Source organism: Antedon bifida, chromosome 2 (genome assembly GCF_963402885.1).
Source record: "Antedon bifida chromosome 2, ecAntBifi1.1, whole genome shotgun sequence".
Lineage (NCBI taxonomy): Eukaryota > Metazoa > Echinodermata > Crinoidea > Comatulida > Antedonidae > Antedon > Antedon bifida.
In genome coordinates this window covers 14,540,725-14,565,113 of record NC_136227.1, presented here as the reverse complement: position 1 = coordinate 14,565,113, position 24,389 = coordinate 14,540,725, and the positions used below count along the sequence as shown (strand labels likewise).

The 24,389-nt window shown below is 31.1% G+C and overlaps 2 long non-coding RNA genes across 3 annotated transcripts in view; one reads left to right on the top strand and one right to left on the bottom strand.

Annotated features, from left to right (window-relative positions):
- LOC144835189 (uncharacterized) overlaps positions 1-24,336 on the top strand; it is a 164,352-nt gene extending 140,016 nt beyond the window's left edge. The window contains exon 2 of the long non-coding RNA XR_013611052.1: positions 23,931-24,336. This is a non-coding gene — a long non-coding RNA (uncharacterized LOC144835189). The remainder of the gene's footprint in view (positions 1-23,930) is intronic.
- The window catches only part of LOC144835198 (uncharacterized), a 329,884-nt gene that overhangs the window by 145,651 nt on the left and 159,844 nt on the right, over positions 1-24,389 (bottom strand). The gene's annotated exons all lie outside the window — the stretch shown is intronic.

The window sequence follows — 24,389 nt, the reverse complement described above, 5'->3', positions numbered from 1 at the left end:
TAATGAAACATAGCAACCAAATGCAGCAAAGAAAATTTCAAAATTATCGACACACAATCAAGGACTTACGAAAGTTGAAAAAGATCTCGAAAAAATCCGTAAAAGCAGCAGCTGATACTTAACAAACATATATATTTTCAATAATTTGACACCAAATACAGCTGTCTACGACAAGCGGTTACAAGTATTTCAACTCACTTGCGTAGCGCCTACATTGTGTTGACAACCAAAGCTTTAGTAAACCAAGTTTTATTTCTGGTTGACTTACTACTGTATGTTTGATAGGCTTTATAACAGTTTCATGTATCATCATCTACTTCAAAGCAAAGAACTGATAACACAAGAATCTCCTGTTCTTCAATTTGCATTTAAAACACAGTATGGGTGGCTCACAATGGCGCCACCCATTAGCTTCTATCCCACAATGCCTTTCGAAATTGTTACGCGCTTCGGACGAACAGGAGATTCTTGTGTTATAAGTTCTTTGATCAAATGTACAATAGTATAGAAATATACCAATTTATTTGTATTTTAGTTATTATGGTTTTTTTTAGGCTTCATCATTCAAATGTATTTATTCTGAATTAATTTGAATGTTAATGTAAGAGGCTGAATGTAATGACAAAGAGAGTATTATTGTTTTACAGTAGAATACTATAAGTATAAAATTGTTAGTCATAAATGAATATATATGATGGAAAGAAAGACATTTTAAAAATCCTAAATTTTTGGTAAAGGGTGGATGAGTAGAATGTATGACTGACCGATTCTAAGAGGTCTCTGAATGAATGAAAATACAGACAATGATTAGTACTACTATTTAGTATTAGCTGTTGCTGTTAATTTACAATAAAACCTACTAGTGACTTTATGACAGGACGGTAGACAAAGGGGGACGGTAGATGAAAGGATACGGTAGTCTACACAAAATATTAATCTGCGCATGCTTATGCACAGTATACTGAGCATACTCTGTTCTGTTCATTATCAGGAATTATATTTGGTTGATTTAACATTCAATCCAATGGACGGAGTAAAGTTCATTGCGTCATTTTGAAACCTTGCAACAATAAAAAATGGCTGATCAGTACGCAAAGGGAATACACATTGTAGTTTTTCATTTTTAGTTAAACTTAATTAAAACATCATATTTTGTCATTAATGTATATTATAATATGTGGTGGCTGTGAATTCAATTCAATTTAAATTCAATTCAATAACATTTATTCAATAATGGTAAGACAAGAAAAACAAGCATCCTCGTAAGCCTCTTTTTAAGGTTTTTATTAGGTGTTTTAATTCATCCTTTTGAACTTCGCTAACTAAACTTTAAATTTTAGTTAGTTATTTTAGTTAAAATAGTGTCAATAACCAACTTAAGGAACGATCAATGTTTTAAATTTTATTTTATTTAAGTTTATTTTTAATCTTTGATATTTTGTGGATAAATAAAGTTTGAATTTAAAAGAATGTATAAACAAATATTAAGCTTTACAAAATCATTAAAGTTGATCTTTTTATATTGTGATTTTCAAATAGTATACTGTTGACATTATTGCTTATACTTGAATGAATGCTATAAAGTAAGCATTGATAATCTGTCATTGTTCTAAAGTATGAAAAACATTAAATAACTATACTAACACCAACATTACAGTGGGTAGATTTATATTTAAACGAGTTTGCTTTGTTATTGTCTTATAATGATGAAGAAGATGAATAAATATAACAATGATAGAAGATGGAATCATTTTAATTATACTACAGACTGTGCAGACTGGTGCTCACTGCTGTTACCTATTTAATAAAGCATTCCATAATAATAACAATGCTTACATTTTGTAATCATTCCTGATGATGATCAAATAAAGATCGAAACGTTGAATCATGGCTTGCCTCTCGTTATTTGGAGTCAGTTTTATACTATGTTGTATTTATTATTATTTAAATAGATGATATACATGGCTGCAGTCAAATGCGCAAATTTGAGTTAGTGTTTACCGACCGATCTACTGACCGACATAGTGAGCTATAGAGTCTCATTTGCACGCGACCAAAAATGCCAAATTAGACTAAGACAACAAATATTACCGTATAGCTCAGTGATTAAGTTCACTTAGGTTGACCCTGGTCTCCCCAATTTCAGGTTTTTTTTATGCATATACTGAAATAGACCGAATAATGAAATGAAATCATCATCTAGTTTAATGCTGGTAATTGTTTTTCTTTTATTTTAAATGCTATTTCAATTAAAAGGTGTTTCGTAAAAAAGGTCTAAAAAATTAAATTAAATTAAATTTTTTACAGATTTTTTGGTTTTTATTAAACAGTACACTGGTACTGAAAGTGCCAACAATATAAACAGAATTTAAGTAAAATAAATGATGAGTGAGGGCACTGTGTAATACAAAATGTATAGGCCCTTGTAATGTATTATGGAAAAAATAATTACAAACTAAAAATGGGTCTAATATGGGTCTATGTTACATCCTTTAATGTCATTGCTCTTCACTTAATGAGGAGGTGGTGGTGGACGGAGTTGGTAGTGTTTTTTGAAAATAAAAGAGAGTATGGCAAAATGCATTACTAAAAATGATGAATAAGACATATCATACTAAAATATTCAGTACAACTAGCATCTTTGATCATTATAATACACAGGGATCATAGGGCATTTAAGTGACTTGTCTGAAAAACAATTTGTGAAAATTGCACTTTTAAAATACAAAATCATATGTAAGAACAATTGAAGGTTTGTGAAATTTTAAGTGTTTTTGTTAAAAATGCAATGTCCCCCTGAAAAAAAATTATTCTTAACAACATTTTTGTTGAATGTGCCATTTTAATGTAACATAATAGTTATCCATTTTGACAAAAAATTTGATCTAAAAAATGTATTTACCTGAAAAAATTTAAAATTAAATGTTTTAATGAAAATATGTTCAGCCAATGGGTTTTTGGTTGAATTAACCATTTATTTGTCATTTTATAAGTGAAAACACTATTTTTTTTTCTACGGAAGTGATTATAGTAACTTTATTAAAACCCTACAAAATAACATATTCAAAATCTGATTTAATTAATCTTCATTTTTCATGATTTTGGGACAATACACCTTTTGATTAAATACTGTTTAAAAAAATAATATTAATTTAATAAAATGATCAAGGCACTATTGTTATTGTAAATGTTTTATAAAGTATTTCAAATGGAAATTTATGACCATAGCATGAAAAAAACATAATGTATAGCATTATGTATTGATAATAATACACATTAAAGATTATAAAGATAGGTCATTAGGTCTGTTGTATTTTTTATTGCTGATCATTTGTTGTTGTTGTTGTTAGTTCCAAGTTGATCACAAGAAAACAATTATCATTGTACTATGTATGAATGACTTAATAAATCGAATCTGAATCTGAATATTTTAAATTAGAGCATATAACTGTACACTGTTGCCACAAAAAACTGATATTGTTTTGCACACAGTAACAACTAATATTTAAGCCTAATTGTCAAAAAGCATAAAGTGGAACACCAACAATATTAAAACATAGCAATGCTATAAAACGATAAAGTATACAACGATTAGTGAACAATAGAAAATAATGTGTTTTAAAATATTCCATTTGTTTGTTATACAAAATGAATAGCAAACTTGTTTTTATTGTGCACACAATTTAGATAAACTTGAATGTCGCCCTCTATAAATTTTATATTTATGGAATTTAATTATTACTACAAATATTTTTTATCAATTATTTTGGAACATTGGGTACAATTAAATTGGTACACAGAAAGAGTTGGAAAATCATTTTGTGGTTTGTATATTATTGTAACCACTAAACACTAATGCAAAAGGAAACTTGATTACTTGTAAAACAGCTTTAAAGGTGTATCATTGTCACTACCAGATTTTATATTGAGAGTCTAAATCACTGATAATCAGTTGCACTTGTGTTGAAAATTGGTATAGTAAAGTTTTGAACCAAATTTTGTTTACCCTGTAAACTAACAGCCTATTTTCATTTCATTTGACACTGACAGTGCTAATTTTATCAATTAATTGGCATCTTTAAAATTTGTATTAAGATCAGGTATTTAGTTAGACTCAGAGTGGTTTCAGTAAAAAATATATCATCCAAGGAAATTCTCAAAAACTTTAACTGGTTAAAGCTGTCTGAATCAACAATCTGGTAGATAGGAAAGTACTTATGTACTGTATATTACATTAGTAAAATGCTTAAATTGTTTAAATGGAGGTGAAAAGAGAAGCCTTTGCCTCACTTGAACAGCCATGTTAGTTTTATCACTGTGTGAGTAGTACAACATGATGCCAAAAATATTATATTTTATTAAAATAATCAACTTTAAACTTATATTCTAGAGTATCAGATTAATTATTATTATAATATTGCTTATGTATAAAAAAAAATAAAGCAGTCTCCATTTTATATTTCTTTAGTAATTTTGTATTTAATACTTTGAAAACTATAATTAGGATAGAACAATTTGAATTGAATATTATTACAGAAGGCCTATTTAGTTATAAACTGAAACAAATTACCGGCCTTCTAATATTCATTTATTCATGGTCAAATACAGAAAAATATGTACATTATTTTTGTTTGTTCAAAGTTAAAAATTCACATAAAGATATAAAAATGAGTTAAAAAAGGTTAAAATTTGGTAAAATACAGATAAAATAAATCGTTTAAAATACAAAATACAAGCAAGATTGGTGTGTGTAAGGGTATAGCTTAAAATGATCAATGTATGTAAGTTTCATTGAATTGACTCATTGCAGTAGTGAGAAACGAGTTTCTCATCCTATTGGTTTTCCATCTTGGGTACATTAAACGCCCTGACTTTAACTAAAGACAAGGTAATGGTGAGGAAGGGTGATACTCATCAGACATAATTACTTTTTACTTATGGCACTGTTAACAATATCTTTAGCGTTCTCTTTAGTTCCTATTATTCTTTAAGCTATTTTTCTGATTTCATTAAAATACTTGATTGTATAGTATTAAAAGAGGATGAAAAATCTAGAAATAAAACCCTAGCATAAGTATTTATCACAATCAAGATGAGCAAGCAAGTTATGTATTAATGTAGTAATAGATGTTCATAAACACCAAGCTAATTAAATTCAGCTATCAAAACTAATTTTTTATTATGTATTGAATAATAAATACTTGTTTCAATAAATATTCAACTCATTTTATCTTAATTTTTTTAAACTTTAAAAAATAAAACGTTAACATTTGCCAAAAATAAATAATTAAAATAAATAATAAATATAAAAAAAACTTTGTCAAATTTTTAAAAAATGCTAAAAAAAAGAGGCTAAAGCCCTAGAAGTTATACATCAATTGGATTACTCCAAATTGACATTTGTGGTAGGCAAGCCAGGTACAATAAATGTAAAAAATTGTGTGTATAATGAAAAAAAAAAGAACAAAAACACACACAAACAAAAAAACAAACAGGAAGCATAAAGACAATAAATGGTAATTATTGTAATTTAGTATAGCCATGGGGCAGAGGAGATGAAAAACAGCCAACAATAATCATTTAAAATATACAGTAACTAGAAATTGCGAGACACCGTTAGCGCCCGTTGAAAAACACAATAACAAAGCTATGAAACCTACACTGATTAAGAGCCATGTCTGTAAGAATCAAAGAAATATCAAAAATAGTGGCAGACTCAAAAAAATGGATTTCTTTCAAATTTTGCACATGGTTATATATGTGTTGAGAGAAATCAAATATGAAGTATTTTTTATTTCACACATGTATTTCCATGGCAACGGCCAAATTTGAGTTTATGCGGTTTGTTAGTTTGTTTTTTTACGAAAGAGGCAGAATATTATATTTTTACAAATTTATATCTATTTTTTATAATGGAAAAAAGGGATTTTATATATTTAAACACATTACAGCCTCTAATATACCTATTATCATGATGGATTATTTATACTTAATAGTGCATTATATCGGACGCTTAATGATCTCCTAGTTTTTTTTCACAGCATTACTTGCATGGATATCACAATACATTGCATATTTTGAACTATCATTCGGGATTATAATCTTAATTAGAGTAAGAACCAATCATTTAATGATAATCCATTTCGCGTATACGAAAGATGATACCTGTAGTACCTTCACTTTCCAAAAATTAAGAGCGTATCGAAAGGGCTGGTTTGGGATTCATCTGAATCTTTTTTTTCTTTTGTGAGTTCGTCCCACTTTTATTATCATACTCTGTTATAAATATTATATTTTTTAAGCATATTTTTTCCTTTCGTTTAAATGTTACAATGTTAAAAGTAATAAAAACATTGCATTCGTTATTTAACATTAAAAAAAAATTAATTTAAATATATAAAATAATTAACAAAATGCCAATAAAAGACGATAAAAATTGATTAAAAACGTACTTTTGACAGTTGTCATTATTCTATAAAGCTTGTGTTCGTGTTCGGGTAGAGAGGCTATAAACTCAGGGGAGGAATATAAAATACCCTCCCTTTTCACCAAGACAAAAATGAATGAGATGAGTAAGAAGAATGCAAAAGTTTGAAAAATAAGGTATTTAGAATGGATAGCATGGAATGATCTATTTAATGAAAACCGTAAGGTTAGAGTCCATACACTGTGCAAGTCCAAAATAGTATTTTGGCTCTGTGTGTATGTGAGACGCTTCATACCCGGATGTAAAACTTCGAAACCGGAACAGTTTCTGAGTTTGCTTGATATGCAGATTTTTCTTAACCTTTAGACCACTGGGGTTTTTATGGTATTTTTCAACTTCGATTGAATAGCAAATCTTTTTCATCCTCGTCGTATTACGGAGGATAGATATAATATGTTTATAACTATCAAAACGTACTAAAACAGTTTTTCTTTTACGTTAGCCCATTTTTGTTCAGCTTTGATAAAGTTACATGTGTTTTCATATTTGATTAAATTGGAAAGTTCCGTTTTTAGACAGGCAGCCCAGAGACATTTGTTTAGATGAGCTAGGTACCAATATCTGACTATTTAAGTGTTTTTGGGGTCACATGAAGTCAATGAAAATGGGAGTCTGCCGGGTATCCCCTGCTGCGTCTAGACCGGGGGACCCCGAAACGTGCTAAAAAATCGACCCAGGTTAGATGAGAGAGATACCACTTAATTTTACCACCATGGGATACATAGATGAGTGAGGTACCACTCAAAATTAATGCCAAATGAACAAGTTGTGTTCATACAATACTAAATGGATAACAACAGACTAATTGTGCCAGACACCCTATAGTTAGACTAGAGACCCCCTTCCCCCAACTAGCCCAGCTATTGTAGATACCACCAGCAACCAATGTTATATGATTTAGCACATTGTAAGCTTGAAAGAAGAAGTAATAAATGTTACTTGAAATGAAATGAATTTATAAATTACTATTAACTATTAAGAAAACAAATCAAATAGTTTATTCATATCAACGATATTGCAAACTTATTTTACAACTCTTTATAGAGTATGAAAAAAAATATTTACATGTATGTGTTATTATTAACTTCTTTAAATTGTATTAATCTATTAATCAATTTTTCCTGTTGTAATCTTTTGTGGTCATTTTTAGATTTTATTTTTCTTGTGTTTTATGCACACATTATGTTTGTGAACAAGCTCTATTACAAAAATGATTTTATTATTATTATTATATTATAACTTATATTATCAAGGTTCTATCTTTTATTTTTAAATGAATCCCAAAAGTTTGAGACATGTCAGTCTGTAATAGTTTGATTCTTTCAAAGTTAAAATAAAATATATACTAAAAGGAAAATAATATGTGTTACTAAGTCACATATCCATGGTGATTGTGATGACAGGCCCCGACTCTATACTATACATGATATTACGATACTATCTGAATTCAATATTCAGCCAGTGTGCAAAAACATCTGAATACTATTTAAGTCGATTATCAATGACTTAAACAATTTAGCATTCCTATAATGCTAATGCCTTTTTAATGTTTATATTATATAATGCTTTTATTTTTATAATTATAGCTGTTTTTAATGTTTTATATACACATTATTATACATGGATAAAAAGGTTAAAGAATACAGGAAAAAGGAAAGAAAAAGGGAGAATTACAATGGAAAAACAATTTAAACAGATTATAAAGATGCAATATTTAGCGCAACAACAAATATTGCGGATTGAATTGTGTCTTGTTGTGAATGAATGATTTTTGGTCTTTATTTTGAATATTATATTGAGAAAGATATACAACAATGACAAAAAAAGGAGGATTATATTGGATAACAATGATCAAATAGATTATGAAGATTGTAGATTTATGACAACTACTGTATTACATATCACTGATTAACTTATATTAATCATGTCATTGAATGAATGGACAAAAGTGCTGGTTCAAGCCACAAAAGAGAAAAAAGGACAGTGCTAGAACCCTGGTGCAGGCTGGCTGAAGGCGCTTGACCTTTGACAAGATCGCCAAAATTTTAAGTTTTTAACTTTTTTTGCTTTATGTACACGTCAACTAACGATCAAATAACAGTTTTCTCTCATCAAAACTTGTACAAGTTAATTTTGAAAACTACAACCATTTTTCAATATACATACCCATCATACAACGTACATTTCTAGCCTAACAACATTTTCAAAACTTTCTTTTATTTAAAAGTCGAAGATAGCCAGGTCTCGGGTCCATTCTATTGTCGCCACAATCTTCATCAGTACTTCTACGAATGGATGATTAGGTGGGAACACGAACGCTAGTTGATAATACCCAGTACTGTTTTGATCGTACGATTAATCGGGAAACCATCTTACGACATGTATAAGAGAATGACAAAGTTGCATAGTGATTTTCTGTAGTTTGCAAAGCCCTTTTCATTAATTGGGTATGTGTGTTAATAGAGCATTGTCACACATTGCATACAAAAACAAGTCATGATATTATTTTATGCTCACAAAACTGAATTCAGAAGAACATCTACCCATCTGAATATACATATAGTAGGCCTGTTTAAGTGAACAAGTCCTTCAAATTGTGATAATATTCTGAAACTTTGCACAGTTATTCATTAGGGTGTCAAAAATATGAAATGGAAGCGTTGCACAAAATTTGGTCAGGGGAAAGCCGCCATTTTGGATTTCAAAATGGCGGACCCCAAATGTTCACTTTTCAGGTATATCTCTTCTAAAGAGGCACCTAGAGTTCTGATTTTAGGTGCAAATTATATGGTAGTGGGGTCACCAAACATATTGGTATAACTAACATTTTGATTGCATGGCGGCCATGTTGGATTTCAAAATGGCGGACCCCAAAATGTTCACTTTTCATGTATATCTCTTCTAAAGAGGCACCTAGAGTTCTGATTTTAGGTGCAAATTATATGGTAGTGGGGTCACCAAACATATTGGTATAACTAACATTTTAATTGCATGGTGGCCATGTTGGATTTCAAAATGGCGGCCTTCAAATTTTCACTTTTCAGGTATATCTGCTGAAAAGGCACATAGAGTTCTGAATTTAGGTGCAAATTATATGGTAATGGGGTCACTAAACATATTGGTATTTAAAGGGGGGTTCCGGGTTTAAAATGAATAGTAAAAAATGTAAAATATATTTGTTTGTCTCTTGAACGGTAAAAGTTTCAATTTATATAAGCGCCCAGTGAAGCAGAACGAAGGCTGTGAAATGAGGCCAGATTACAAGTGCAGCTACGGCGATATGACACTGTGTTACAGAATAGGAAATTCGTGAAATGGTCAATCTTCCGACGACTCGTTATCATTAACCATATCAATTACTTTTATAAAATTATACTTATCTGATGTAATTTTAGTCGGTCTTCCCATTTATGAAGTCAATTTTCTATGAACATTTATCAAAACAGTGAAAACTTAGATATGTTTGCACTTTACGTTTGCCGATTTTCGCACTGACTTAGGGAAAGCCTTCAAAATCAATGAAGCGTAACGTATACATTCCTGCTGAGCGAGGAGAGCGAGACGACGATACACGTGCTCTCTCTGCCCATGCTTGGCATCGTCACGTGATAAGCAGATACAGTATACAATACCAAACTGGTCGGGTCGAGTATACCCCGTCTATAATCACAACATGAACGATGTACAGTATTTGATTGAAGGTCGACTCGACCTACCGGAATGGTATAGATAGCATAGCTCGAATGAGAGAGAGTTGGAATATTTGTAAACATAAAGTATTGCTAATTTTAACAAGTGTAGCCTATAGTAAATGGCCTGGTAGTATCAATTCGCATAGGGTCTACTACACTAGCTAGCTCAATTTTTAACTGGGCCGGATCGGCCAGGTCTCCTTCCTACTACCTGGTCTACTTGCTTGATGCAGTATCCGCTTTTTTGGAGAGTAAACTAGGCCTATTTTAGGCCTACTTAGACGATCGGGACACCATACGTGCGGACGGCGATCGGACCTTGTTTTGCCTCAATATTTACAGCCGATTTTGTAGAACGTTTTAGGTTTAGATTGTTTAGGAGTTTGGTTGATAGGATGGGTTTGGATCCACTGAGTTTTGTTATTTATGGGCCAATCGTTTAGTAGTAGGCTAGCTAGGCCCATGATGGGCCCCAATGTTTTAAAACGTAGGGTAGCCATCGTGGCATGGAATCCCTAGTCAGAATGGCTCTCACCCATGACAAAAAATGATTTAGGCTAGGCCTAGCCTAGTAGTACTTGAAGCCGATAATACGATCTGAACTATTCGAGGTATAAAAATAGTATAACTGTATACAATCTATATATTTTAGTAGTGATTTCTTCCCTTCTTTACCAAAGTTGTCAACACCTCACTGAGCTCAGGTATCTTTCCATCTTCACTCAAACATGCCTGCATAACACCATTGTTAAAGAAGCCATCTTTGGATGTTGAGGAATTTGCAAGTTACAGACCCATTTCCAATCTTCCATTTCTTGGAAAAATTATTGAGAGGGTTGTGTCCAGTCAGCTGCAATCATATCTGAATAGAAATGGGTTATTTGCCACTAGACAATCCGCCTATCGTCCAAACCATAGTGTAGAATCTGCACTTCTTCTTGTGCATAATGATATTAGCATTGCACTTGACAACCATAATGAGGTTCTTATGGTCCTTTTAGACTTCAGTGCTGCTTTTGACACCATCAACCATAAGCAGTTATTACATCGTCTATCATCACGTTACGGTATCTCTGGAATTGGTCATAATTGGTTTGCATCATATCTAAATGATAGGTCCCAGTCCATTGTCATCAAGGATGTTTTGTCGAACCCGACTCTGCTTACAGTTGGTGTTCCACAAGGGTCTGTGGTTGGTCCTCTTCTGTTTATTTTATTTACCGCCCCACTACTTGACCTTATTGAATCTCACAATGTGAAGTGTATGGCGTACGCTGATGACACTCAGCTTTATGTCACTTTCAACCCTAATCAGCGTAATTCTGCTGTCAGTAAACTTGAATCCTGTATTGCCGAAGTCAGAGCATGGTGTCAATCTAACAACCTGGTTATGAATGATGCTAAAACAGAACTTATTCATTTTTCTTCTCGTTTTAAGCCTGCGTGTTGGACTGCCTCTGTTAAGATTGGTAATTCTTTCATTCAACCTTCGTCATCCTGTAGAAACCTTGGAGTTGTCATGGATTCAACGCTTTGTATGTCCAATCAGGTACAGAACATCTGCAAAGCTGGGCTTCACGCTATTCGTAAAATTGGAAGCATTCGGAAGTACCTGGATTCAAGATCAACTGAGATTCTTGTTCACGCTTTTGTTACATCAAGGCTAGACTGTTGTAACTCATTACTTTATGGCTTACCAGCAAAGGATATCTCTAAAATTCAGCGAGTCCAGAACACAGCTGCCCGATTGGTCGTTCAAAGCCCCATAAGGCAACATATCACACCTGTGCTGAGACAGCTTCACTGGCTTCCGGTAACACAAAGAATTACTTTCAAGATCCTGCTCTTTGTTTTCAAAGCTCTTCATAATTCTTCATCTAAGTTCATTTCTGAACTTATTCAACCTTATGTTCCTAAGCGGTCTCTGAGATCTAGATCTGAGTCTCTTCTTGCCCATTTTTTTCATCCCTCCACTAAGTTTTATGGAAATCGTTCATTTTCTTCGGCATCCGTTTCTCTATGGAATGCGTTGCCTATTGAAATCCGTCAGGCTACTTCCACCAGTGTCTTCAAATCTCTCCTCAAAACCCACCTTTTTAATTTGTAATTTTTCACAATTTTCTGTCTTTGTAAAGCGCATTGAGGCATTCAGCATAATGCGCTATATCAAGTACCAGTTATTATTATTATTATATATAATCTGTACTAAATTTTGTATTTCATTAAATGTCAAATAAATATATGCTATTACTGTTATTATTACACTTTAGGCCTAGCTTAGAAAATCTACAAAAAATGTATTTCACAATGATCGGGTGGTCGTCGTTTGACAGGGGAGAGAGATGTAAATTAGTTGACAAACACAACGTACATGACGTCGCGAGTTTGGAATCCACTGATGACGTGATTTTGTGAATATCTCATGAATATTAATGAGCTTCCCTAAGCTGCTGAAAAACAGACTTTCCATGAATTTACCCTAAAATGTATATGAAATTTAATTTTTTTAATTTCTCGTTATTACTTCTTCATTCTGACATGTCTATATTTTTATAATATTTTTTATTTAATAAATAAACGATATTTAAAAGCAATTTTAAACCCAGAATCCCCCTTTAAATAAAATTTTGATTGCATGGCGGCCATGTTGGATTTCAAAATGGCGGACTTCAAATTTTCACTTTTCAGGTATATCTCTGCTAAAAAGAAAGAACAAGTAAGCGGCTGATGCTTGTGGTCCAAGAAAAGAAGCAATCTCGTGTATTGGGATGTACTTCAAGTGCTTCAAACTCGATCCAAAGCTCGTGGATGCCAGGTATTCTGTGGAAATCTGACAATGCAATAACAACAACATCACTGTCTACAGTCTTGACAAGAATGCGCGGAACAATTTCAGCGGCATGTTTAACATGAACAAACATACGTTCATCTGCCTCTTCTATGTTATATGGCATCAGCGGTTGTATATTTACAGACTGGTTTGTTACAGCTCTGTCTCCCAGAGACCCTACAAACATTCCGTGATTTGTGTCAGCCGCTTACTTGTTCTTTTATTCCTTTAGCGGTTGTGATACAACTTCATCTGTTCAAGGAAAAGGTAAAGCTACATTTAACGAGACTTGGAAAAAGATGCCATGTATGACTTCAGTTTTCTAGAGGATGTCATTGTATGATATGTTAGTGAAACAGACACAGATTATCTAGAAAAGTTTGTTGTAACTATGTACTGCAGAACATTTAATGGAAAGAAGGTAAACTATTGAAAATATCCCCCCAACATCTGCGGCATTAAGAGAACATGTGAAACGGTCTGCTCTACAAGCCAGGAAGTGGTACAACTGTCTAGATGCCTTCAGGGTTGAACAGGAGACCCAGCGAACTGGGGATGGAGGAAGGACAGCAACAAATTTAGTCCAGTTTGGAGTTCATTGCTGGAACTTTCAGATGTCACAAAGGTTTTAATTCACTGTGGACACACCGACTGTGATCTTAGACGCTGTAAATGCAGAAAGAGTGATTTACGATGTACAGAGCTGTGTGGTTGCCAGGGAAAATGTCAACTACAATAAGTGTCCGTGTTAAATGCATATAATTATAAGCAAAAACAAATAGTGTAAAGCCAGTAAGGTTTGAACTACATTCAAAATGGCCGCCATGCAAACAAAGACGTTATACCAATATGTTTGTTGACCTCAATACCATATTATACTTTGTACCTAAAATTAGTTTATGTACCGTACTGAAACATTTTGAGTTCGCCATTTTGAAATTCAAAATGGCCGCCATGCAATCAAAATGTTAGTTAAATACCAATATGTTTGGTGACCCATTACCATATAATTTGCACCTAAAATCAGAACTCTGTGTACCTTTTTAGCAGAGATATACCTGAAAAGTGAAAATTTGGGGTCCGCCATTTTGAAATCCAACATGGCCGCCATGCAATCAAAATGTTAGTTATACCAATATGTTTGGTGACCCCACTACCATATAATTTGCACCTAAAATCAGAACTCTAGGTGCCTCTTTAGAAGAGATATACATGAAAAGTGAACATTTGGGGTCCGCCATTTTGAAATCTAACATGACCGCCATGCAATCAAAATGTTAGTTATACCAATATGTTTGTTGACCCCACTACCATATAATTTGCACCTAAAATCAGAACTCTAGGTGCCTCTTCAGAAGAGATATACCTGAAAAGTGAACATTTGGGGTCCGCCATTTTGAAATCCAAAATGGCGGCTTTCCCCTCACCAAATTTTGTGCAACCCTTCCATTTCATGTTTTTGACACCCTAATGAATAACTGTGCAAAGTTTCAAAATGTTATCACAATTTGAAGCATTTGCCTAAAATATGCACCTTAACATGCCTACATGCCTTCCCTGCAATTTTGGACGTTTTTTGGAAAATAATACAATAATATCACTTTAAAAACATAAAACCATGTCATTCCTTGTCTTAAATGTACGTTTTATGGTAAATTATGATAAAAAGTGAGAAACAATGCACTACCTAAGTAGCTCGCGGAGATCGACCTCTCGTGGACGGTCTTAGTAACGTACGAACATCGTACGCTAGCTATATACCTAGCCTGACGTTGTATAGTTGCTGCATTAATTGTCTTTCTATTTTTGCCAGACTCCGTTGATACAAATTGGGGAAAACCCGGTATTTTCGCTGAAAAGTTGATCGAAAAGTGGGCGAATTACAGGTGAAAAACAAAAATATCAATCCGCGCGCAATGCATTTTGGGATTTATAGCGGGCCGCTATAATTATTAGATTCGACTTATTTTTCACATTTTTAACCGTTTAAAGACGAAAAAAGTTATCGCAATAGGACCATATAGTATTATTTTTACATTAAATATAGTTTGTGATCTTAAATTAGATCTAAAAAACGTAGGGAAGGGGGCTTTAATCTGAATACCTTATCCAACATGAATACAGTGTTTAAACAGCGAATAATACTATGCCTTTGTAGATTCATTCCATAACATAGTTTCATTCCATTAAAACTACAATAGTAACATTATCGTATAACCTATATAACCTACAACTTTTTTTAATAGAATAAACCGAATGCTATCATCTCTTTTTTAAACTATTTAATACACAATAACATCTACCCGTCTATGATAGTGCAGCTTGTCAATCACAGCTAAAGACACCAGTTGTACACCTTTTTGTGTCTTATTATCCAATGCCTTCCAACACAAGGCACAAGACCCAAGAAACCACCTATATTATTCTACTTGAGTTTGCTAGATCATCATATAAAAGTGCATTATGATGGGATCAGATTTTATTTTGTCCTTTATTAATAATTATAATATTGATAACCATTCTGATGTTTGTTCATGGTTGTGCAGAGCCATGATAAATACAATTGTCACAGCTTGAATAAGGTAACAGGGAGAAAATTAAATGAAAACCTTCCTCAATAATATCAAATGCTGGATTATAATGAGTTTTTAATAATAAATGTGTCCATATAATTTATTGTTTGTCAAGTAGGTCTTTTACCACACTGATGTTAATGTGAAATGGTTAAATGTATTCAGAGTGAGATCTGACAATGTAAATTAATTAAAATCATTTACATTAAAAACTTTCAATTGTATTTATATTTTTGTGCTGTTCTTAAAATACAATTGCAGTCTACCAAATCATGGAGCTACAGTATAAAGCTCAATTAGACTAAAAACTGTTAACTTATGATGTACACAGCCTATTTAATACTTAGTTGATTCATTTAGTGCAATTTATAAAACTTCATCAAAAGTTTTACAATGGTCATATGTGTTTTGATTATTTATATTACTTATAACATATTAATACCAAAATATATAGATAGTTACAATATAATAGCGGTGAAAAACATCATGTTTGCACAATAAACATTCAAATATGTTTATTTTTGAAAAAATAATAAATATAGGCCTAAAGAACATTTAACATTAAAAATATTCAATATTATATCTTCACTGTGTAAACTTTTTATTATGATCATGATTGAATTAAATAATCTAACAATATATATATTTAAAAATATATTTAATTATACACAATTATTAATGGTCATGCTTCATCTTCATCCAATTATCATGGCCTCCCTGCTGTTGCTTCATGTTGAAAAAAAAAAAAAAATGGATCTTCATCCAAATACACATGTTCAACTAGGGGAGCGCTTATCTTCCCATTGGATCTTCATCCAATTCTCCAGGCCTCCCTGCCACTGCTTCATGTATCAAAAAAAAAGAAAAAAAGGGATCTTCATCCAAATACACATGTTCGGCTAGGGGAGCGCTTTCCTTTCCATTGGATCTTCATCCAATTATCTTGGCCTCCCTAGGGGAGCGCATGTTCCACGAATACCCTCCATGTCTCCGGTCTCATCCATAATAGCAACAATAAATAAAATACTGTCTTTGGGGGCTTCTACTCATTTTATTCGCTCATTTGGCTGGTATAATTCCACAATTTACCTAACGATGTCACTTACATCCTTACTGATATACTTAATAACAACCATTTGATTTACTGGCTCCTGTGACAACACACTGGACCTTTAATACAGCGATGTCATATGAGTGGTAGCCCCCAAGAGGCCAAAATGTAGTTTATTATTAAGCTTTAGTAGTATTTAGCATTGCTTGTACAGTATCAGTAGAAATAAATATTATGTATTGTTAAATATGTATACTCTGAATAAACTTGGAAACCTTAACCTATTTGTGTTGTGTGTAAATGCAATTTATAAAACTTCATCAAAAGTTTTACAATGGTCATATGTGTTTTGATTATTTATACTACTACTTATAACATATTAATACCGAAATATATAGATAGTTACAATATAATAGCGGTGAAAAACATCATGTTTGCACAATAAACATTAAAATATCGATGTTTATTTTTGAAAAAATAATAAATATAGGCCTAAAGAACATTTAACATTCAAAATATTCAATAGTATATCTTCACTGTGTAAACCTTTTATTATGATCATGATTGAATTAAATAATCAACACTATATATATATTAAAAACTATTTTTAATTACACCACAATTATTAATGGTCATGCTTCTACTGTGCATTGCTAAAGAGGTTTGTTGTATGACATATTATAATCTATTTTTTTAGGATGGATATTCACCACTCTTGAGAGCTGCAGCCAATGGTCAAACTGCATGCTGTATGATATTAGTTGATGCTGGTTCTAATGTGAACCAGCAAAACAAAGTAAGTTGTATACATAGTATATCTATTAATTTTATATAATTATGTATGTATTATTGTATCGTATTGTAAATATCACAGTGTATGCAGGTATTACACAATACTGTGAGGATTATACTATTTGATGCACCTACCCCCTCACCCTTTCGCTCCATGACTAGGACAAAATAATCTGGATTTTTTTTTACCATATTATAATCCAAGTTGATCAACTACCACCATTTAATCCTGAATGTTAAATGTTCTTTAGGCCTATATTTATTATCCTCAAATTAGTGCATTCTATTTGTGTACCACACTCTATGCAAACTTCCTATATCTGTACCTGGCTGGTGCCATGATATTATTGTAGGTATTATTGATTCCACTGTAAATTCACCAACCTATTTATAGAATCTTAAAGCAAAAAGTATATAAAACCATAGAGATATTGAGGTAAAACCAAATATTTTATCTTTTGATTCAAAGAGATTTGATGTAAAATAGTTTTAAAAGCTGACAAGAAGCTTTTATATTAGCATTAATGAATAAAATTCTAAGGTGAATCAATCATAAAGTATTAGAACTGATCTAAATATACCATTTTTATTGTCTGCAATTTGCAAAGTATATTGAAATTTCACTAAAGAAATATGTCCTTTAAATAAAAAGGTTTTTTTCTCTCCAGATATCTCGCTAAATAAATATGCTCTTTTTGTATTCAGTAAATATAATCAATCAATATAATCAATCAAATGATAGATAAGTAATGGTAAACATTCAGTAGGTTTTGATCACATCATTTATAAATCATCCATGTTTCGTAAATGAAATTGGAGAGTTTTTACTAAAGGGTTGTATGTACAATCAAAATATAATATTCACAGTATTAGTACAGCTTGTGCACTTTGTTTTTTTTTTTCACTTTTTTCAAGAATGGAGACAATGCTCTGCATATAATTGCTCGAGCAAAGCTTACTTATGAAGAGCACAAAAATGCCTTTGTGTTCTTCATACAGGAAGGACGTATGGACATTAGCAAGAAAAATAAGGTTAGTTTGTTATTAAGTACTGCAATGCAATTATTTTAATAATAAAGTTTAGTTCTATTCTTTTTTTTTTAAAGTTATATAAAATATAACAAATAGAAACAAAAAGGTTTATTATTATCTGTTGATATCAAGTTTGCGGTACACCATGTTTATAAGTTCTGAAAAAAAGTATGATCAATATGCTTTGATCTTCCTCAGGAGAATTATCATTGAAAATATTACAGGCTATTTTCTTCTTGTCTGACCCTCGAGCAGTCTATTGCCCATCCACCTCCTCACATGTACAGTATATTTGTTTGATGGAATGATTATACAGAAATATTAAAATGAATATAGTATATATTTATAGTTATTAACATTTCTTTTTTATTTTTCCATTACAGTATTCACATTGTATTGTTAAATTGTAAATCTAAATTGAATTGTTTAAACAGCATGCTTCCATTATTTTTACTTTTAGTTTCATATTTAACTGTATACTGAAGTATATGTTATATAATTAAATACATATAATATAAATATTGAAACTACATAAGTATTTGTTCTATATTTCTTTAGATTATAGTTGTTGACATATCATTTGATATTAAATTTATCTTCTCAGTTGCTCATCATTAACATTTATTTCAGATGCAGGTTACTTTTGAACTATTTTAGTAAGATGATTTAGACCAAAAATGATTTTTTGGGTCAAATTCTTTCAGAGCATGTATTTAATTAGTTTAAATCTAATGGCATGTGTGGTTATTATATGGTTTATGAAATTATTTTGGGAAAAAAATACCCCATAAATATTTTATTTCAGCTGATTTCACATCGTGCTTTGGATTAACGTGTCCGGCACCCTGGCAAAAATATCGTGGAAAATGGGTTTAGTGATATTAATGCATAAAATCGCACTGAGTGGAAGTAGATTTAGTCCAGTGGCATATTTTTTCCAAGATATGTCCAATAGTAAAGTTATTGAAATTATTTGAAATATCTAGAATTTGCATAACTATTATGAAATATATTTATTTAGTCTGTCATAATTTGATTTATTTATTATATTTATCTATTAGTATTATTTAGTTTGGCTTACTTTTGGTTTAGTATTTTAATTCTTGCAAATTATGAAAATAGGCTGAATTTTTAAATTTTTTTAAAAAGAGTATAGTAGCTGAAGGATTTATCATAACTTATGCTTATAACTAGAATTGCTAATATTGTTATTTTAAATCACAAACACTTTGGTTGTCAGAATGGAAAGTCCACATTTGATATCTATAATGAAAATGTGTGCGATAAATACGATGGTGAACAGAAGAAAAAAGAAATACTTGCAATTTTGAATGGTAAGTTAAAAAACACTTTGTGCCTCAAATAAAAGAATGAACTTCTAAAAATAGAGTTAATGATCAATTTTTATCCTGTAGTATATGTTGTCAGTCCTATAATCAAACAAATAAAAAAATTGATTTATAATAAAAAAAGTTGATTGATTCAAATAGCAGCTCATCTCAAATACTGTTGGCACAGGGTATGTTCAGACTCGCAGCGTTAGGTTTGTTATCTAACACAAGGCGTACGGTACTTCATGGCATGCCAATGTGTAACGGTTTCAGTTGTGCATTTTATCTTTTCTTCCATTTTGTGTGTTACTAATTCTGTTATAAATATCTATATATGTTGGTCCCAAAGGTAATTTAAAAATATGTTTGCCCTTTATATCCTACATTATTTCCAATATGTAATTCTGTACTAAAAAGCTTGATATACACATTCATTTTACTTGTTTAGGTGGACCTTTACCTTACATCGAAATGACATCGTCAGGTATGAATATTCTTCAATTTCTATGCCTCTCAATAGGGCTATTGTTTCCAATAAAAAAAGGAATTAAAAAATTAATCTGGGTCTATAACATTAGATATCTTTTATGTTCTATTTGCTATGGAGAAGTTTGATATTCTCACAATATATAAAACATAAACTGGAAAAATGATTTAAATGTTCTTTTACATTTAAGAAATAAAAAGGAGTTTAGTGTGATTGAACTATTATTTTGATTACAAATTATAAAACAACTATAGACAAAGTTTTATAACATTTCACAAAATTACATTTGGGTAATTTAGATCTAGAAATTGAGAAGGGTAGGTGCCAATCAAACTAACAAAATACTAATATTTTAGGATTTATTAGAATATTTTATAAACAGTATAATATATATATCTTATTTTATTTAGATATTACAACCAAAGAATTATTTTACATTGCCAATAATGCCTACAATAAATGGGAACTAATAGCAGTTAATCTTGGAATGACACAAGAAGATATAAATTCATTGAAACTACCACATAAAAACACTGCTCAAAGGACTTATAACATGTTGAACGCATGGGCAGGTAAGGTTACTAAGAAGTCCATGCGTTCAGAACTTGTTGCAGCTCTCAGGAAAGCTGAGGAAAAAGATGTGGCTGATAAAATTGAAAGTAAGTAAATAAAACCGTAAGATAGCCTTCAGAATAACTGAACTCTCTCATTTATAAGGTTCTTAAAGGCTTTGTAACAATATTCTGTGGGTTTATAATAATAAATGAAAAAACTTTTGAATATGCAGAAATGTCTACATCTAAATTTTGGTAGCATTTGTGAGCATCGGCTTATAAGCTTAAGTGTTGGCATATACCTTATTAGTACCACATATTTATCAAACCAATTGTTGCATTTGATGAAAATCAGTCATCTGTTTTTTGTGACGAATTGCTGAAGTATTTTATTCTATATAGAGTATACCTTAATCTTTGTACTCTGCTATTATGACCATAATTTATTTCAAGTAATGATTGAGGTATTCATAAGACATTCTTAGTGCATATTAAACTGTTCAATTTTATAAAGAGTATTAATTGCTATCCAGTAGTATACAAACAATCAGGAAGTTATACAATAATTATTGTACCTTATATTTTGTTTTTAAGATGTGCATGTTCCAGAGGAGATATTGGCACGAGGACCTGATGCGGTGAAAGCATTTCAAAATGCACTTGAAGAAGGACAAACAGAGTTTAATCAAGGAAGAACTATTTTTGTAGGACTTGAGAATGTTGGAAAAACTTCTACTATCAATTCTCTTTTAAGAAAACAGTAAGCATACTTTATATCAATTACAACTATTACATTTAACCACTTAAACTGTTACATACAGTTGTTACTGTATAATTACAAGAATAAGACATTTGAAACATTTTTCCTAAATAGTTTTAATTTATTTCACCATAAAATAATATCAAAATACATAGCAAATATTGATGAGAGTGACCATCAAAGTAAAGCTTGTATTCCGGTCACCCATACACATAGCTAGCCAAAATAGCTTAAATATCTTGTTTTTATTGGGATCCTCATAATCTAAATATAAATAATCTAAATATCACAATGTAAAAGAGTAAGAATATAGTTGATTAAAATTTACTATTAAAATTGTTTTTAAAATATTTGGCCCTTTAGTGTTCTTGGTATGTTGAGGGTTTAAAATAAGATTTTAATGCAACGTAAAAACAATGTCATTGCAGTATACCATCAAATTATTTTCTGTTTTATTATTAATGCAAACATTCTTTTCTGAATTATATAATGTCATTTTGTCATAGGTTTAATCCATTGCATATAATAACAGATGCAATGGTGAAAACAACGGTGTGTACACCAAATGCCAGTAACAAAGAAATGTTGAAAGAAACAACGCAGGATATTTGTAAGTATTCACTTTATTCAGATATATGCTGCAACCAAAATAGATGATTTATTTATATTTTTTAATTTATTTTTTATAATTATTTAGGCAAATTGCCAAAGATAACCATAGCGAATTATTTCACTATTTTTCTTAAAGGTAGCAATCATGTTCACAAGACAAACATACACAAGATGCTCTACATAAACAAAGTCTTATTACAAGTCTTTGGGAGTGGAGTTGTAATTTGTCATTAGAAAAAATCCTGGCATGTGACAGGCTTGAACCCAGGACCCTTCAATTGGTAGCCAGGCACCATAACTACCAAGCCACAACTCCACTCCAAATTTAAAATTCACCCCTGACTCATGCACTGTCATGTCACAACTTGTTTTTTATTTTTTTTACCAAATAATTGTTGTTCTTATATCATGTCATTGTAAATCAATTTAATAGACACTCTAGGTTTAATATTTGGGTGAAAATTTGCGACTAGTTCTTGCACACAAATGACTTTGATATTTCATAAATGCATGGAGAAAACCACTACCATATAAACATACACGTTATTTAAATTCAATTTGAGGATAAACTAGTTTTTAAATTATTGCAACAACATCATAAAAATGGTTTCAAACTTTCTATGCTTTTAAAAACCAATGTAACAGTGTAAGAAATAAAATAATATATACATGATTTTATTAACATTTTTTAATTTAAAAGCTTTAGACATGTATCAGGATGCCGTCACTGATGTCACAGTTAAACAAATGTTGAAAAGTCCACGCCATACAAAAGGATACACACCAAGAGCAGGACCATCAAAGCAGGAAACAAAATCTGGTAAAAGATTTTAATGAAATTCAATTCAGTAATCTGCTGTAAAATAAATTTAAAAGTATAAATATAAAAGGCACAAAATACCAGTCAATATAAAATTGGTACAAAAGAGATTTTTTTAAATAAATTTAATATAGAAGTGGATAAAAGAGAGGTTTATACAACATTTTGCTGTGATTACTTCTGTGACATTTGAATTCAAATAGAGAATGCAAAAGATACACATATTATAATAATGATGGCAAATTGGATCAGGTTGGAATCGGCAACAAATGATTCATTACACTAACCTTTGTTCTTGCCAAGTTAATTTGATTATAAAGCATAATGATAAATGTTAATACATTATGCTATTTATAACAAGGTAGCATCTTTAATTATATTACCACATTTTTAAGAAAGTAGACCTGAGAAAGAGAAAAACCCCACAGAAGCATCAACATCAAAACAGGAAGCCAAATCTGGTGAAACATCAAAAAGAACAAATCCAATGCCAAGCCCACAAAAAGAGGGTAAATATTTATTTTGAAATGTGTTTGATTTTGCTGTTCATACATATTAATGATATCAGAAATAAAGACTAAAGTGCTAAATATTGAAATGATTAAAGGAGCGGAAATTTAATCATAATCATCAGTGTCTGCTAATGAACATATATTATCTTGCAAGTTACTTTGACAGTTAATACTAATATTTGTATATTGTATGACACTGCTGTGTTATCTATTCAACTTGCAGTACAATGTGGTTAAATAAACTCATCACTAAACTATTGATTGGAAAGGATAAGGTTTAGAATACTTAAATATTGCATTGAAAATACTTTTTCTTTAAATAAAAAAGTTATAGTTGTTAATCACATATGAGACCTAATGCAAGTTGTTGTATGTGTTATATATTTTATCACAACAGAACCAGTGTATGAAGAAAAACCAGAAATTCCTAAAGGGTTCAGGAACAAATTTGTAAGCAAACTTCGCTCTGCAAGAGAAGGTGGTGACTCTAAAGTGGATAGCAACAAGTTTGTTATGAATATCTGGGACTTTGGTGGTCAACCAATTTACCATGTGATACAACGGGTAAATTTTATTGGTGTATTTAATTTTTATTAATAGAGATTAGTTTTGCCGTCAATATTCAATATACATGCCTTCTTCTGAGGTTGTGTTAGTTTCAGTGTATACTTTGTCTTTTGGCCTTGTTACAATATCAGCACTGAAATCAAAATGTTTGCTCACTTGATTTGAAGTTAAGAATCTATAATCTTCCTCCAAGGTATTACAAAAATGTGGATCTAATATAGTACAATATGTCAGTATCAGATATAAAATACAATTATTATTATTATTACAATATTATAAATTATTTTAT